Below are 18169 nucleotides of genomic sequence, written 5' to 3'. Positions count from 1 at the left end.
ACCTGTGATGCCAATCGAGTGTTCAAGACGAAATAAAAGAATCTTGTGATCAACAAAATCAAAAGCAGAACTCAAATCTACTAAGGCCATAGTATCACCAAAATCTGTGGTCATTAAAATCTCATTAAAAACTTTTAAAAGAGCGGACTCAGTGCTATGAAGGTTTTTAAAGCCGGACCGAAAAATATCAGAAATGGAATTGGTTTGCAAGTAATTCTTCAGTTGTATAAAAATGGAAAATTAGAGATGGGTCTATAATTTGCATATATTGTGGGGTCAAGTAAAGGTTTTTTGAGTATGGGAGTCACAGCGGCAAATTTAAAACAGGCTGGAACTGTTCCGGTCACTAGACAGTTATAAATAAAGCGTAAAATGTCCAGGCCGACTATATAAAAAATCTGTTTTAGCAAATGAGAAGGAAGAGTCATGAGGTGAAAAAGTCGGTTTCAATTTTGAAGGGATTTCGCTACATGTCTGAAGGGAGATTGGATCAAATTCACTCCACTGTGAACTGGAGAAAGAGAGATCAAGTACAGGCTGTATCGAAATAAAAACTTGGGCTCGAGTTGTGTTAATTTTGTCTGAAAAGAAGTTAAAAGGTCCCATGGCATGAAATTTTCATTTTATGAGGTTTTTTAACATTAATATGAGTTCCTCTAGCCTGTATATGGCCCCCAAGTGGCTAGAAATTTTGATAGGTGTAAACTGAGTTCTGGCTGTCTTTTTCTGCCTTGTGAGAGATGAGAGCTCAGACGAGCCGATCTGGAATGTCCCTGTTATGTCATCAAACAAGGAAAGGTTACCTCCCCTTCCTCTGCTTTGCCCGCCCAGAGAATTAGGAGAAAATGGATTCAGTCTTTGATCGGTTAACTATTTTATATGTTCTTCAATATGTTTCATGCGGTTTCATGCGCGAGGGACGCCGGACAAATGGATGTCTATCTGAGTCTAAAAATATACAGGCAGCATGTGACCTAAATCTGGTCTCTAATTGGTTCTTAAAGATCCTCCTCCGGACGCAGGTCGCTGCGTCCCTGGCGAATCAGAATTGGATGCGTGGTATTTTATCCAATCTGATTGGTTCTCGTCACCTGTCATTCAACTTTCCGTTCTTGGCCACTAAAGCGAAAGTGCGCGGGGGACACAGTCACTTGGACTCCGCCAAAACCTTGTTATGATGTTCAGTTTCATAGAGATGGCAGCAGTTAAACCAAATTCTTTCACAAGGCGTTCGTTGGAAGATCCCGAACCGGACCAATGCGATTTACAAATCCAGCAGCAGGCCAGTGACAGGACGCAGCTGCACTCGGAGCTTCACCTGCGCTTGTTATGAGAAACGTAAGTGGCTGGCTGGATGTGTTGTTAGCAATGCCCTTTATTGCTTTCCCTGTCTTTTATTTCAAAGTGTTGGTAAGTTTTGTGGACAACAACGGGGGTAAGAGACCTCAAATATCTAACTGAACAATACAAACGTCATGACACTACTGAGATGACTGACTTTAATCAGGAGAGTCATTGAGAAATTTGCTGGCCAGAAAAAAAGGAGAGCAAAATGTATGTTCAATTAGTCAACATGCTAGTCTGTTGTGGCTGTTTTCTTTTGTTTTTGAATTCCTCATTCAATTATATGTGGTAAATGAATGTGTAAAAAGATAAAAGTGAAGACACTGTTCTCATTAATGCTTGAATTTAGTCAACATGCATCTTGATACTGCCAACCCCCCCTGCTGGCTCTGTAGTGGTTAAACATGATATAATTAGTCTTGTCTAGATCTAACGGGCAATCTTTGGTCTCATGAATCTATAATTTGTTCCCTGGTGAATCGTTTTGACTGAGGGCAAAGTGAAGTTTAATAACTATTTATTTAGGCTATTTAACTTTACCATTGTAGCCAGTGTTGGGCACGTTACTTTAAAAAAGTAATTAGTTATAGTTACTTGTTACTTCTTACAAATAGTAACTGAGTTACATCATTATAAAAGTAACTAATTACCAGGGAAAGTAACTACTGTTACTTTTTTTTTCTTCAAATGTTCAAATATGTCAAATAACTTGGATGCCCCCAAAATTAAATATATTAAATAAGTTGCACGTTACATAAACATTTCACCTCAACGAGGGAAAAGTAGCGCCTATACTTCCAGACTTGCCATCGCTGACTGTGCATATGCGTGTGCGTCATAGGTGCGTGTGTGTGTGTGTGAACTCAACCTATCAACCTCAACCTTGTCTCCCACCCACCAATCATCATCAGTTATGTGTACCACCCAACCCACCCCCCAACACGCATGGCTGGCGCGCACACACACACACACACGTTGCAGGTCCGACTGACAGAGAACCAGTTCGGATGAAAACCGCTTCAGTGAGCTCAGTTATAGTAACGCCACATTTTTTTCTCAGTAATGCTAACGGCGTTGTAACGGAAGAAACAGTAATTCGTTTGATTACTCGTTACTGAAAAAAATTATTCCGTTAGTAACGCCGTTTATCTATAACGCTGTTATTCCCAACACTGATTGTAGCCTTTTAGCGCTAACTTTGTTTGAATGAATTGTTTGCTTTATTTATTTTATAGCTTCTTATACCTTTTACTTATACTTTTATAATGGCTATTATTGATCACACATAAACTGACATAAACTGATTTAACAAAAAGAGACAGGGTTGTGCTTTGTCATATTTAATTTATTACAGTTATAATCATATACGTATATGCACACTTATTTTCTGAACCACATGTTAATGGGTTAAAAAATTATAATTTTTGTAAACGAAGAGGCATGGTTGTGTTTTATATTTAGTTTGTTATAAATATACATGCAGTGAAGATAATCCAGGTATGCGTTGCCTGAACCACATTTGTGTGGCTATTATCTTAATAGATAATTGAAATGAGCTGATGACATCACCGTTTTCTCCAGAGCGGCTGTACTGCCGAATCAAATGCTGTTGCATTATTTTCCTGTTTAACACTGTGAAGCTGCATTGTAAAAAGGACTATATAAATAAAGTTGACTTGACTATTAATGTTAAATATTTTTTTAATTAAAATTAAAAGATGCATTGTGGTGTTTTATGATACATTTCGTTTTATTGTAGCCTAAAATATACATACAGAAGTGAGAGCGAGCTGTCATCCAGGCGCAGCTCCTTTTAACAAACACATTATTTTTTCCCCCTTCTCCGATAAAGGACATTGTGCAAAGTATGGTAGCTACACAATGATGAGCTTAGATGACAACAGGGCAGTGGACAATCAGTTGGTGCAGGTAATTAAATAACCAAAACATTTTTTTTTAATACAAATATTTTTTATTGTACCCTTCCACTCTCCAGCGGGGCAGAATACATGTGTTGAAGGACTAAGAAAATGATTTTATTCTTTCAGAGTAAAGAGGTTTTTGAGGAACACAATAAGACTTATTGTCACTGATCGCCATCCAGTACCTCAGGGAGCAGCGACCTGACATCAAACATTATTTTGACACTTGGCATGTATCGAAAGGTTTGTTCTTTTCAACGTGAATTTCCCTTGCAGTAATTCCGAGTGGATAAATATGTTTTATAAATAAGATGGTTGGGCTATTTAGCTGTCAAAGTTTAAATCCCATCTGGCTAGCGCGCGTTTACCTTCTCCATTATATCAGTAGGCGGATACAACCACATGACTTATGACAATTTATACATTTTGCATGAAAGGAGAAAGTTGATTTTCTAGCTCTGAGCTAATTTTACAGGTTCTCTGTATTGATTGCCCAAGGTCTTGCCAAGAAAATATATGCTCTCGGGAAAGAACGAGCTTGTGGAGAAGTGGTGAATCACCTGGTGCGGAGTCTCTTCAAAGACCGGAGAAGAAGCTGTGACAAAGTCGAGGTCAATAACAAATCATGTGCAAAATGTCCATCATCACAGCAGTGAGGTATTTCCTGTGTGTGCTCATCTACAACTTGAGGAGCGAGCATGGCTGAAACCTAGTAAGTAGCTTAATGTAGCAGTAGCGTATTATGTATTTTAAAGCTACACTGTGTAACTTTTTTAGTTTATTCTTAGCTAAAAACACTTAGTTCTTTCAAAAATATATGTGCTCATTAATGTATATTTACTTCTTTCAAGTAATAAAGTATTCTCTTAAGTTTATAATATGCCATTGAAAATACATACGGATGAGGGGTTCGAATGCCGGTCGCCATGTTGCCCCTCGCATCTTGAAAGTACATTAGCCAAAGAGGGACATACCCGTAAATTCAAGCTTCGCCTTTCGCGTTTTAACACTCGATGGCACCGTGTCGAATGTGGACGAGGTCGAACTGGAAACCATGTTAATCTTGGACTAAATCGGCCACCGTAGGAGTTGAGAGGTATTTAACAATATCTATAAAACTTTCATCAACCAAAAAAGTTTTAATGGGTGAAATTTAAATATTATTAGTGAGTTAGAACTCTATTCTTATTTAAATTAACGAGTAGTCTATTTAGATCACCACTAGGGCTGGGACGGTTACCGCATTACCGCGGTCATGTGACGCCTACCGCGGGTCTGAGATTGTCACCGCCATCACCGAAAAAAAAAAAACCTTGGCCTGCACATGTGTGCACATTGTGTCTAATTCCATGGATTCATTGATTCTAATGACATGGATTGTGTCTAATGACATGTGTCTTATATGGATTCAAGGTTTTTTAAACAAAACTTCCATCAAAAGATGGAGCAAATCCGACCTTTCCCGAGTTGGGGAGCGCAATGTTCCATTATAACATTCCGTTTGTATTGACTATTAGGCCTATATGCCTGTGTAATGTCTTGTAGCCTATAATTCAAATTTAATTTTATTAAAGCATAAAATACAGGCGCATAAGCAGGACCTCAGTTTTTAATTGCACATGCTTTACACAATTCTCTCACGTGGTTGCACAGTCGAAAATAGCGAGTAGGTAGATATAAGTCATGAAAGCAGAAAAAGAATGTAACACCCGGGCCATGGGTTTGTGTCGAACGCTGGTGACCGCATTCTCCCATAGCTAGTAAAAAAAAAAAAAAAAACGGCTTCAGAAAGAAAAAACTGAGCTGGACCTGCCTCTTAGTACTGGTAAGTTTTAAAGGTCCCATGGCATGAAATGTTCATTTTATGAGGTTTTTCAACATTAATATGAGTTCCCCTAGCCTGAATATTGTCCCCAAATGGATAGAAATGTTGATCGGTGTAAACCCGAGTTCTGGCTGTCTCTCTCTGCCTTTGAGAAAATGACAGGCCAGACGAGCCAATCCTGAAGTCTCCTGGTTTGACGTCCAAGCAGGAACGGTTTCCTCCCTTTCCTCCGCCCAGAGAATCTGGCACGCCCATGCAAACGCTCGCGAGATCATGGGTTGTGAACGAGTGAATGCTGGCAGTTTCTCAGTGTTTGGATGTACAAATGAAAACAGAAGTCTTTTTTCAGTTCCTTCTGATCTGTGATCAGTGATTTCTGATGTGTAGCTAATTATTTATTATTCGTGCACACAATGCGGCAGAGTCCTGCACGGGTCCATTTTTGGAGACCCGCCCCCGCCCGTACCCGCAAAGTTCAGCACCAGATACGACCCGTCACCTGTGATAATATCAAAATGAAATCCGCACTCGCCCAGACCCGTTAATATTTGGCCCGTTACCCGATCCGTGCCCGTGATAAATCACACACGCTAAAATCATTATAATTAAAGTGCTTTATTTTTTTATCTTGAACCTCTCTCTCATAACATCACAACAGCGTCATAAATGGGCTATGAAACACTTTGTTTTGCGCCATTCAAGTAGCCTACGAACCTAAATAGGCTATGGAAACTGATAACTATAGGCTACCTACGCAAATAGACCTGTTAATGAAGAAAAAACGAAAAAATAAAAACCTGAGCCTGTCACTCACAAACAGTATAGTTTAGGCTATATTATAGACCTTACTTTCCCTTAAGGTTACTGTGCAGGAAAAGGATATCGTCCACAGTCCCAGGTTTAAGTTGCGTTCTCCGTTCTTGGATAACAAAACCAGCTGTGGAAAAGTCTCTCTCACTCGCTGCGCTTGATGCTGGGATGGACAGAACATTCCGCGCAATCATTGCCAGGTTGGGAAATGTTTTCGCATGCTCTTTCCACCACAACAAAACATCGAAAGGATCCCCCTTGGGTGGCTTGAACTCAATGTATGCAGAGACCTCGTCCTCGGGCAGCACAGTGTCTTCGCTGGAGTCCTCTACGTCTGACAAACAGTCAACTGTTGAAACCAAACGAACTCTCTTCGCAGCTGGGGCCGCCGACATGCTGCGGCCTGGTAGCTGATGTTCGCGTTTCTCCTCGAGTTCTATTTAAAAGAAATAGATACATGGATGTATATATTTCACTAAATGATTAATTTGCCCATTAACAATAATTGTTAATTATTAAAGACAAGCAATGGTGGAGGAAGTACTGAATCTCAGTAGGCTACTTAAGTAAAAGTACAAATAACCAGATACATATTTAGTTTAGTAATAGGTAGGCCTACACAATTAAAACCCTACTTAAGTAAAAAGTACCTGATTTAAAATGTACTTTAAGTATTATATTTGCATTACACTCTATTCTCTTAAATGTCTATATTCTAATAATTAGGGCTGTAAAATCGAAATCGCGACACACCCCTATTTGAAGTTAACATTATAGCCTAAATAGAAATAGAAATCACAAAGCCTTTCTTTAAAGGTAATTTCGTTTTGTATTAATTGTATCTTAATTTTAATCAATATTTCATCAACCAATTCCCTGGATTTAACAAATAAGAAGTAAATATAGCAGACAGATGATCGCGACACGGAGGTGCGTGAACTTTAGCTCGTATCATAAATGAACTAAAACTCTAAGTATTAGGTAGCCTACTTGTCTCACAAACCTAAGAAATATATCTATAGCCTATTGAAATGTCTACTTTTAAACAGAGCAATTCAAAACGAAATAAAACAGACTGCTCTCTGCTTATGTAATCCGAATGAAATGTGCATTTCTCTCAGGCGCGTTCACTACCGCGAAGATCGCGAGTCAGCATCACATCTTTGCAGCCACTGACACAGAAAACACTTGTTTATTAATAAACAATTAACATGTCTCTTGCTATATTTTACATAATCATTACTTTTTTGCCGGTTCTTTGTGACAGCTTTTAAGTGCTTTATTGGCAGCGCAACCCTAAAATTTTACATAAACGCATCACCACCGCATCAGCACAGAAAACATGGAGATTTTTTTCAATTCCTGTTTTGGCAGGTGGAAAAACCATGGAAAACTGATCAGAAAATGTTTTTTCTTTTTTTCAAATAAGTATTTGTAATTCGTTACATTCCACCACTGAAGACAAGTATAATTAGTTTGTGCTTGAATAGCTTAACTTTCACAATACGCCGTGCTTCGTTATGAACTGCCATAATGTCACCATGGTCTGCCAGCAGTTTCAGGCTTTTCAACTTTGGATGCAAGAACATTGCCAGCTTGTGCAAGAGATGCAGCTCAAATTTCTCTGTTAAAATCTTGAGGCATTTTTCTTTAAGCGATGACAATGTCAGACTGTCGGTAGAAGACGGCTGAAGGTGACGTCTGAGGCGCTCCAACCACACAGCTGTCAAGTGAATGGTCGGAGTTTTGGATGCTTCCAGGGCTTTGGTGGCTTCTTTGAATCGTGCTAAAAAATTCACAATGTCATGCAAAGTCTCCTTGCTCATGCAGTTTAGACGGTGTTCTTCGTCACATTCCTCCAGAAGAGCATGGATGGCCTCGTACTGGCTGCTAATGGAGTCCAGCATCGTGTGAAGCGAGTTCCATCGCGTCTCCACGGATGCTTTCAGTGTTTTTTGCAGACGATTCTGGGGATGTGACTGCTTAAAATAAGTCACAAGCGACTTAGCGGACTCAATGACACCAGATACCTCTTCGCCAAACAAATCGCCCTCAGCAGGTTTCCCAAGTGTGGTATGCAATACTGTGTTCAGGATATGTGCTGCGCAACTCAATCTCGTGGCTGTGCGGAGGGCCGCAACAATGTTTGCACCTCTGTCAGTTACATACACTAGTTTGGGAAAGAACTCGTCCAGTCCAAATTTGCGGAGTGCTTGGACGATGGCTGGCCTGAGGTTGTCAGCTGTTTTCCGTAAATTGCTGTCCCATTCAGCTGTGCAGAGCACTCGCTCCTGCAGTTCCCAATTGCTTTTAATGTAATGTATTGTCACACAGAGATATCCAATTTTTCGGAAATCATCCGTCCACAAATCCAGCGTCACAGCTAGAGGTGCACCGATCCGACTTTTTCAGTCCCGATACCGATACCGATGCCTGGGCTTTGTGTATCTGTCGATACCCGATACCGATCCGATATATTGTTGAATTAATAATAAACTGTATATCTTCCACCTTATACCTTCCTTGAAGAGACTAAAGGCACCAGACTTTACTAACTAAACATAACTAAGACAAAATAACAGATGTATGTAAGGTGTTGAATTCTTATTTATTTAAAAAACAATTGTGCATTCAAATCTAAAATAGAATGTAATCTAACTTCTTTAAATAAATAAAATGTAGCAGTGGAAACAAAAAACAGTGTATTGGTCAAACATACAATTGTAATCTGACAGTTACCAAACATTTTTTACACTACAGATAATTGTTTTGGTATATAATCATATCAATATTAAAAAGTAGCATTACAAATTAACAAATAGTCTAATTTTCTACCATATGCAATTTAATAAAAATTTTCAGCTAGCTAATAACAACTTTGTTCTGGTTTCACCTCACTCCAGATTAAATGATTGTAGGCTAGGCCTATTTATTTTACTACACATTGTCAACAGAAATAAGATGAAATACTGTTGATAATTAAAAATAATTCTTACTACCCACTCTTGCTAAAATGGGTAAGCACACTTGTGTTCTCATTTCAGTTGCGTTCTGAGTAAATTAATAAACTGAGTTCATGAGTTCAGTGTTGGACAGATCAGTTGTTCTGGCCAGTCGTTAAAATGATTCGGTTCAAAGGAGTCATTAGGTCACGAATCGGACATTAGCAGACGCGTTGTGTGCGAATCCCGTCTGTTAGAACATCGCGAAAGATGTCAACACACAGAAAACACTTCATAACTGGATATAATTTGTCTCCCGCTTATTGAAAGTATGCTTTATGTCAGCTGGTCAGAGAAGAGTCAATGTTTTTTGAGCGCAATTCACACCCAGTGATAATTCAAGGACAAAATTGTCCGAATGTGTCACGTGCAACATGGTTTCGGTCTTCCGAGCTTTTGATTTGGATTAATATGTGAAATATGAGAGCGAACACTGATTATTTTGAAGACCCAGAGAGCGCGCGCGGGGGAGGAGCTCTCAGATCGGTCTCTCTGTCACTCAGTCACAAGCGCAGCATCTGTTCTACATCACTCGTAAATCACAATAACTCATCAAATTAGGCTTTGGCCGTCAAAAAAATGTCAATGCAGGAAAGACCCTGACTTTGCAGTAATACCCTCGAAACAGCGACGAACTAGTTGGCGTGGCAAGCGTGAAATATCTCCTCCACACAGCCGACTCTCTGGCTCGCTCCCTTCTAGCATGCGACACACGTGAAGCTGACGAATGACGTAGGTTCTGCTGCGGCGGAAAAAAACACCTGGATCGGCTTGTGGATCTGTTAATTTTTCCGATCCCCGATCCAGCTATTTTGTCAGTATCGCGGCCGATATCCGATCCTAATATCGGATCGGTGCACCCCTAGTCACAGCCCCGTTGCTCTCGGTCAATTGTTCCCTCAGCTCCGGAATTATGTCTTGTCTTTTATCCTCGGCATATTTAGTGATCCTACGGGAGACAGTAGTTGGATCGGGCAGAAGCTGACGCGCGTCCACAAGGCCAGCTCGTGCCCCAATGCCAATTAAACCCTGTGCCAGTTCCAAAAATCCATCGCCGCACACAGTCTCAAATGATCTAATGTCTCGGCACACAAATTGCACAGCCAATTGTGTTATTGTCTCCTTGTCTTCCCCTCTTGGAGGTTTGTAGCCTTTGGCAAAGTACCTGTCAATTGTCGCACTGGCAACCCCTGCTGTGCTCCTGCAAGTCTCGACATGCTTCCTAAGAGAAGACGTGCCCAGCTTCCGGCTATCAAATGCCAAAACTTTATGGCATGTTTTGCAAGCCGCAAAGCCGCTTATGATGTTATTTTCCTGATCTCTTATTACGCCACACTTTCTCCACACATCCGATTTTGCCTTTAAAGACTCGTTGTCAACAATTTTATATTCTCCACTCGCCACCTTTACTTTTACTTCATCCATACTCCTGCAACGCTCGCTCCAACTAGGCCACGGGAAGCATCAACAAAAGTCTCACTGTCGCAGTGGTGGTGACGTGATGGGTCAAATGTCATATCGTTGTTCCGTATAATGGTAATTTAGACATACAAATATTGCACATATTTTTCATCCGCTCTACTACCCGCCCGCAAGGAGTTAATTATCCGCCCGCATCCCCGCCCGTGAATTTTAGGAATGTCATAATCCACCCGTTTTAGCCACTTTTATGCGGGTACCCCCGTTGCAGGACTCAGCAATGCGGCTTCTCTCTCTCCAGACAGAACGGTGTTTTCGTGTTTTCTATCTTGTGAGTCAGTGTTTTTGTAGGTCCTTGTCGCGTCTATCGGTTCTAAAATGTGCATACAGTCATGAGTTTCTGCTCAACATCAGCCTCACACACGCCGAAGCTCGGGCTGCACTGGCCGGTGGCCTTCAACATCCCCGACCCCCAGTACTGCATCTGGCCCACAGCGGAGGCACCAAACGCGGCGTGAGATTAAGCAGAAGGGGGGTAAGCGTGAGCATATTCGGGCTAGCCAGCCTAGCCCCACAATAAACTGGATTACATTTGATTACTGCTGTTGTGTCTTTGTTTGCGCTGTGTACTCAACGCGCGTCACAGACGCTTTTATTTTATTTTAAAAATAATGCTATTATCAACACTTACTTTTAACTCGTTCATCTCGACAGCTGTAATGGTACTTTGCATGTGTTACAAAGTTGGTAATAATGATGAAGACGGACTCAGTGTGACTGGGACTCGTGTTTATTCAGAACTCTCAGATACAAACACAATAAACTCGCGCTGACAGACAGCGCTCTCACAACTCAGTAGTTACTATAAATAACTTTGTTAGCAATCGCTCAGTCTCTGGTACATTAGTGATGTCCGGTTCGCGAACGATCTTTCTTTTGAACCAGTTCTTTTTAGTGAACCGAATCAGTTCACCAAATCGGACTGAATAGTTCTAAACGGTTCGCGTCTCCAGTCAGCGCTGATCCATAATTTACTAAAGTTACTAACTTTCTGACATGAGTGACAGTCCCTCCGACTAGAAATAGACTTATAACCTGAAGTATATGCTGTAACTACAACAGTTCAGACATGCTGAGAACTGATGTGATTGAACTCGGGTCCATCCGTCTCTCTGGCAGCAGCTCGTGCCTGCTCGTGCCTCGTTAAACCACGCCCCCTCCGCTCATTTAAAATGCAAAGATGTCAGCCAATCACAACAGTGGGCGTTTTTACTGAAGTCTCACAGCAGACACGCCTCTTGAAGCAGGGCATTCAGCCACAGGGCAAACAGCAGTATTGAAAAAATGCCTTTTATTTCTAAATTATGACATTTTATGATGTAAAAGTCATACTAACAATATAAGTACACCTCAGGAAACATTATAAAATAATAGAAAAATGCCATGCCATGGGACCTTTAACTCTCTTCCAACTCTGTTCGGGAAAGATTGACTACAAATAAGCTGGGCCTGTGAAATTTCATTCAATATAATCAATAAATAATCTATTGTAGGCAATTCAATATTTAAGTAGGCTATGTGATTAAAAGGCTATCGAAAAAGATATACGTCTTGCAGGCTTACAAACACAGTAGACAGATAGAAGTCATGAAAGCAGAAAAAGAACGCACCGCCCGGGCCATGGGTTTGTGTCGAACGCTGGTGACCGTTTTTTTCCCGCTTTCTCTCAACACTTTGTTAAATTAAATAGCCTTCGTTAAATATTTGAACCACTGAAACAAAAGCGCACACAAGCTATATAAATTAATATAAATATGTAAAAATATGTCATATAAATATCAATAATAAGTAATATACAATCATGGTAGTGTGAGCAACAACAATTTGTTAAATTAAATAGCCTTCGTTAAATAGCATCACTGAGACAAAAGCGCACACGAGAGAGGCATATAGGCCTATATATAAATTAATATAAATACGTACAAATATATAATATAAATAACAAATATAAATAATAATTATATATATATATTTATATAAGTAATATACAATAACGGTAGTGTGAGCAGCGACTATTTGTTAAATTAGCCTAAATAGTCTTGAACCACTGAGACAAAAGCGCACACCACACAAGATATGTAAATTAATATAAATAGGCCTATGTAAATGTTATAAAATATTAAATGTAAATTAATAGCCTGAATTTGTAAAAAATATGTAATATAAAAATATAAATACTATAAATATAAATAATATATTATATTATATGCGCTGGTGTGTGCTCGAAAGTCGTTAGTTTAAGTGATTGTTTGATGACGACGACTGTAAGCTGAAAGTAAAAATATGGGAAATAAATAAACATGAAAAAATAAATATATATTACTGATAAATAAAAATGTGTTTGTTTGTCTTTGTTTATAGTGTTCCATCTTCAGATCTCTCAGTCATGATCTGGGGCCTCATTTATAAAACTTTGCGTAGGATTTGCGTCAGAAGCGGCGTACGGATGAAACATAGGACATGCGTACGCACAGAAATATTCGGATTTATAAAACCGTGCGCACGCACATCCTACGCAGTTTTCCCTTAATAAATCACAATCAATTCTAAATGTAGCGCAGCTTTTGCGGCTTCATGTCACGCCCATAGTTGCCCATAAATAGTCCGTGAAACGCCCACAAGTTAATATTTATCGATTGCGAAATCATGGCAAATACAGAGAGGAAATCAAAAAAACGTAACTTCACTCAATGTGAAGTAGAAATTATCGTTGGCGAGGTGGAAAAGAGGAGAAAAATATTTGTTGGAGGGCACAGTGTGGGCATTAGCCTACTAATGCCAAAAAGGCACTTGAGTGGCAAAAGGTTGCAGACGCCGTGAATGCTGTAGCATCACAACCTCGGACCGTGGCCGAAAAAAAAAAGAAATGATCGGACATCAAAGTCAAGGCAAAAAAGTGTCTAGCGCTCCATCGCCAGAGTGTGTCTGCCACGGGTGGGGGAAAGGGGACACCAGAGCTGACCCCTCTTGATGAGAGACTGGCGGCAATTATTGGGGAATCCCTATTAATCCCTATCCCTATTATCTACGTGGTAATGGGAAATAGTTCAGTGCAAATGTAATTTCTTGCAGCTTTCTGAATGGTTGAGACATACGTCATATGTTATTTTATCGAAAATAAAACAAACTAAAGGCATTTGCATTAATACCATGATTCCGTAGCTGATGAAGAAATTTTTACTATGAAAACAACTTTCCACAGTGGACAATTAATACATCTATCTATCTATATATCTCCCTAATTATCTATCTATCTGTCTATCTGATTGCATCTCTGCTCCGCCAGACGGACACATTGACGAGAATATCAGTTTTGTACATTATTTCGTTCTGTTTACCATATTATTTATGAGGATGAATTGCATAACATGCCAATATTGTTGCAGAACATATTTCAAATTTATTTTTTTTTGCATTTCTGTTTTCGTTTGATTTAGTTTGTTTTACACTGCAGATCGATCAAACGGGTGTTCGTGTAGGCTGTTAATTGTAATACTTGCTTTGTGAAGTCTTCAAGTTATTTATGAGAGGCAGTATTGCCATTTCTTTTACACAACGGTCTGCAGTTTCACACACTTTCACGTGTTTCTTCCATCTGCCGACGTTGTCGCCATTTCTCATTTCACCCGTTTTTGTGCGTATGCCTGGGTCAGAGCTTGTGTGAAGGACCGCACATTTTCCCGTCAAGTTTGCTTTTTATAAATACCAATTATTGCGTAGAGAGTGGCGTACGCCTTCTTTTGTGCGTACGCAACGTTTATAAATGAGGCCCCTGATCTGCTCTCTCAGCAAAAAATATGAAGACTGGGATGTAGACCATAGCCTAGTCTAATTTCGTTTTGCCAGTACTTTTTTTTTTCAGATATCATTCCATGATATCTTCTAGGTTCTAATTGTTCCTGTTCTAAACGTGAAAAAATAAATGTAAAATAAACATGTTCCTTATTATGTTCAATTGCCTGCGCTGGTGTGTGCGTGTGAAAGTCGAGCGGGAGGTGTTTAAAGCGGTTTACTCCTGAACCGCGGGAATTTTTTGCTTTTCAACCGCGGTAGGAAAAAATACATACCGTCCCAGCCCTAATCACCACAGGTAAAAACCAAACTGCCAAAAATTGCTTTTCGTACTTAGTATTTGTGTCTTTTTTCCAGTTAAAATATCTAAAATATAATATAATATAATGTCTCCTTTTACTAAGGAAAATTACATATTTTTTCTTGATTTCTGTTTGGGATAGAAACAAGATTTCAATCAGAAACAAGGTTATTTTTCTCACCCCATTAGCAGATCATTTTGCTTGTTTTAAGCAAAAACTCACTTCATTTAGATTTGTTTTTCCAGAAAACAAGAAAAAATATTGTATGTAATTTTACTTATCTAGTAAATGCATCTTGATTTAAGATTTTTTAGATATTTAGACTTGAAACAAGACAAAATTACTAAGTAAGAAAAGCGTTTTTTTGGAGTGTAAATGTGCATTTTTTATATTTCATCTTACTGCAAAATTAAGAGATTAACGTTTAGACTATTGCATTTTATAACCTGGATGTGGGAAATAATTACAGTTCGATCCAAAAAGATAGTTTTAGCAACATAGCACAGGTGCTACAGAACATTGTTAGCTTACTATAAGATTGTGTGCTACACTAATATATTACTTCACAGGCATTACTGGCTTTGTACTTTTAAATCCATTATATTATATTTACAGTTTATTGAGGTTCTGTTGTTTTACACGCTTCACGCTTAATTTTTTAAGACCTCATATTATTGTAAGGTGAGCTGAAAGGATGCACTACTATGAAAATCACAGCTTCAGTGTGACATCAATAAGAAAAAGTATAATTTCACAGATATTTTCAATAGATGTTCATATTAAAATCTGTATGAACTTAATACATGAACTACATTATTTATTTAGAAAAATATTAATAAAAACAAATGTTTGCTGTACTAGTAAAGCTTAGTGTGCTCCCTTTAAGCTCATTCACATTAAACGTCTATTCATAAACAGACTTTAAATATTAACTGATGGTTGTCACTTAAAGTTAATCGTTATAAAATTATTCTTTAAAAATGGTGTTTAAAATAAACAAGAATCCTGCATAGGATTGCCTATATGGGGCTGGGACTTGATGAACGAATGACTCAAACCCGAAGACTCGAGAAGTGAACTAATCAATTCTGTTTCCTTTACAGAACATGTGGGATGTTGCGCATGTACAGTCAACAAAAAATGAACGAATCGCTCTCTCTGAGACAACTCGTTGATCTTGAGTCATATTTAAGATTCGTTCAAAAGGAACAAATCATTCATGAACGACACATCACTACTTTTTTCACAAACATACATTTGCGCTTTTCACTTTGCTTCTTTAAAACTACTCAAACAATTCAAGCGGTATATTATGCATATAAAATCATCACACGACTGAACGTGCAAGTAAATATATGTAAACCATACACATTTAACATCCAAGTTACTGATTTTGATAATCAGATCTGCCATTATTTTTTTTCTATCTGCATGTGTTTGCATTGCAGTTTATAACATTTATCTGGAGAAGTGCATTGACATTTGTCTCACACATGAACTCTAATTAACCAAACACAAATATAATATGGATAAACAAATAATGAACATAACTTGGTAACTGGAGCCGGTAATACATTTCACACATGCAAGCATTTTACAACATCCGCAAAATGGCGGATGACCTACACATTTTCAATATATTCATCACACATCAGAACATACACAATATATTTGCAACATAAACATACACATAGTAATTAAAGGACTCGTGTGCATATAGTTTTGTTGTCATGAAAGTCATACCAGTGAAAACAGGAAAATAAATGAGGAGACAGGAGCGAATGCGTGTGTTTCGCCCATAATCCCCAGCAAGTGTTCCGGTGTACGAGTCCTCCGTTCACTTTCAAAATAAGAGTCCCGATCTCACACAGCAAAAGACAATGCTTTATACTTGACATTTTCAGCTTCCTGTTACATGTTACGTATAAAATATAAGCACAAATTAAAAATAGTATATGGAAAATAAACCTTTTCTTCCAAAATCAATACCCAAAATGTGTACATACTTTGGGTGTCACAAATGCTATTCATCAGTAATGGCATTTTGTTTTGCATTCTGTCTAACAGGCTAATCGTTATGTAAAGTTGTTGATATTTTTTTATTTTTTATTGCAAAATTAAAGTTATATAAAGTGACAAAAGTGTCAGCATGGATGTTATACGTTTTTAAAGCCTTTGATTTCAAAGGTTTTGACATTTTCTTAAAGGCCCCCTGAAATCAAAATGGAAGTTTTTTAGCTTTTAGTATGACTATATACTTTAGGCCTTAAAGGGATAGTTCACCCAAAAAGGAAAATTCTGTCATCATTTACTCACCCTCAAGTTGTTCCAAACCTATATGAGTTTCTTTGTTCTGCTGAACATAAAAGAAGATATTTTGAAGAATGTTTGTGACCAAGCAGATAGAGCAACCATTGACTACCATAGTAGGGAAAAAAATACTATGGTAGTCAATGGTTGCTCTATCTGCTTTGTTTAAATGGATCACAGATTTTGATGACATCATCGCAGACTTCACCTTCTCGTCAAATCTTCTGCCCAATCAAATGGTCTCTAGAATCTGAAGTGCCCACCCCCTACACTATAAATAGATGCTGAAGCAGCGGCTGAAATCGGTCAGCTGTTCACACATTTACTATTTTCTACATGGTGAATGGCACATAGCGCACTATATATGCGATAGGAAACGATTCACACAGTATAAATATGCTTTTAGTTAAAGGGTTACTTCAGTGATTTAGCATTAGGCTTTGTATCAGTAGAAACCAGGTAGTATATTCAAATTATGGTACTTTCCCCCTTCATATCCCCCTGAGACAAGAGAATTAAAATATCGTCATTTTGCGTCATCAGAGGATTTTTTGGCCAGAGGCTAAAAACTACAGCCAGTAGATGGAGTTGTTCCGCATGTTATGAACCCGCCCACAGTAGTGATGGGAAGTTCGGTTCTTTTCCGCGAACCAGTTCTTTCGGACAGTTCGTTTCAATGAACCGGATCAAAAAACTGGTTCACCCGTTCTTTTGCGCTCAAACGTAATGACGTCATTTTGCGATGACGTTATTACGTCAAGTCCATTGCGGGCTGGATAAACAAACACTTTACACATTAAAATATATAAAGTCAGTAATCATAACATCATGCTCAGTCAGCATCAGCTCATCAGTTCTCAAATCGGACATGTCCGAAATAAACAGTACTCGGTTCAGTGTACTGCTGATCTGAAAACCGCTGCAACCGGTTGCAACCGATTCTTGATTCGAGAACGAGAACGAAATTGAGATTCGAGAACTGCCAGAGTGATTCAAAAGGAGTCACTTGCTTCGCCTTCGCTGTAGTTTGATTAGGCTATGTTTGATTAGGCTTTCCAAAGATGGCGCCGCCGTGCTCGGTCGCCGTTCAGGTCGCTCCGCTAAGACTTTGCTTTTATTTATTATTCTACTCTCTTTTACTCTCTATTTTTTCCAACGGATCATCTGCTTTGATCTGTTACGACAGCAAAACACTTCTGGAAATTGGTTACCGCTACACTGACCTGTTTCAGGACACTTTCTCCAATCTTCCATCTGAGATTCGCCGGGACGCCGAGTTGAACAATGGCCACTCGAGTCGACGGCGAAGATTCAAAAAACACCGCGGGAAACGCGCTGGGATCCGCAACAGACTGAGAAAAAGAGCATTCAGTCCTCCTCTCC

General features: G+C 38.9%; 1 long non-coding RNA gene across 1 annotated transcript in view; it reads left to right on the top strand.

Annotated features, from left to right (window-relative positions):
* The first annotated feature begins 3398 nt into the window (after positions 1-3398).
* Positions 3399-18169, top strand: part of LOC307137588 — a 31469-nt gene continuing 16698 nt past the window's right edge. The window contains exons 1-2 of the long non-coding RNA XR_013817937.1: positions 3399-3509; positions 3765-3978. This is a non-coding gene — a long non-coding RNA (uncharacterized lncRNA). The remainder of the gene's footprint in view (positions 3510-3764; positions 3979-18169) is intronic.

Source organism: Gobio gobio, assembly GCF_949357685.1.
Source record: "Gobio gobio genome assembly, chromosome: 1".
Taxonomy (NCBI): domain Eukaryota; kingdom Metazoa; phylum Chordata; class Actinopteri; order Cypriniformes; family Gobionidae; genus Gobio; species Gobio gobio.
Note: the sequence above shows the minus strand (reverse complement) of the source record. Positions and strands in the feature narration are given on the sequence as shown.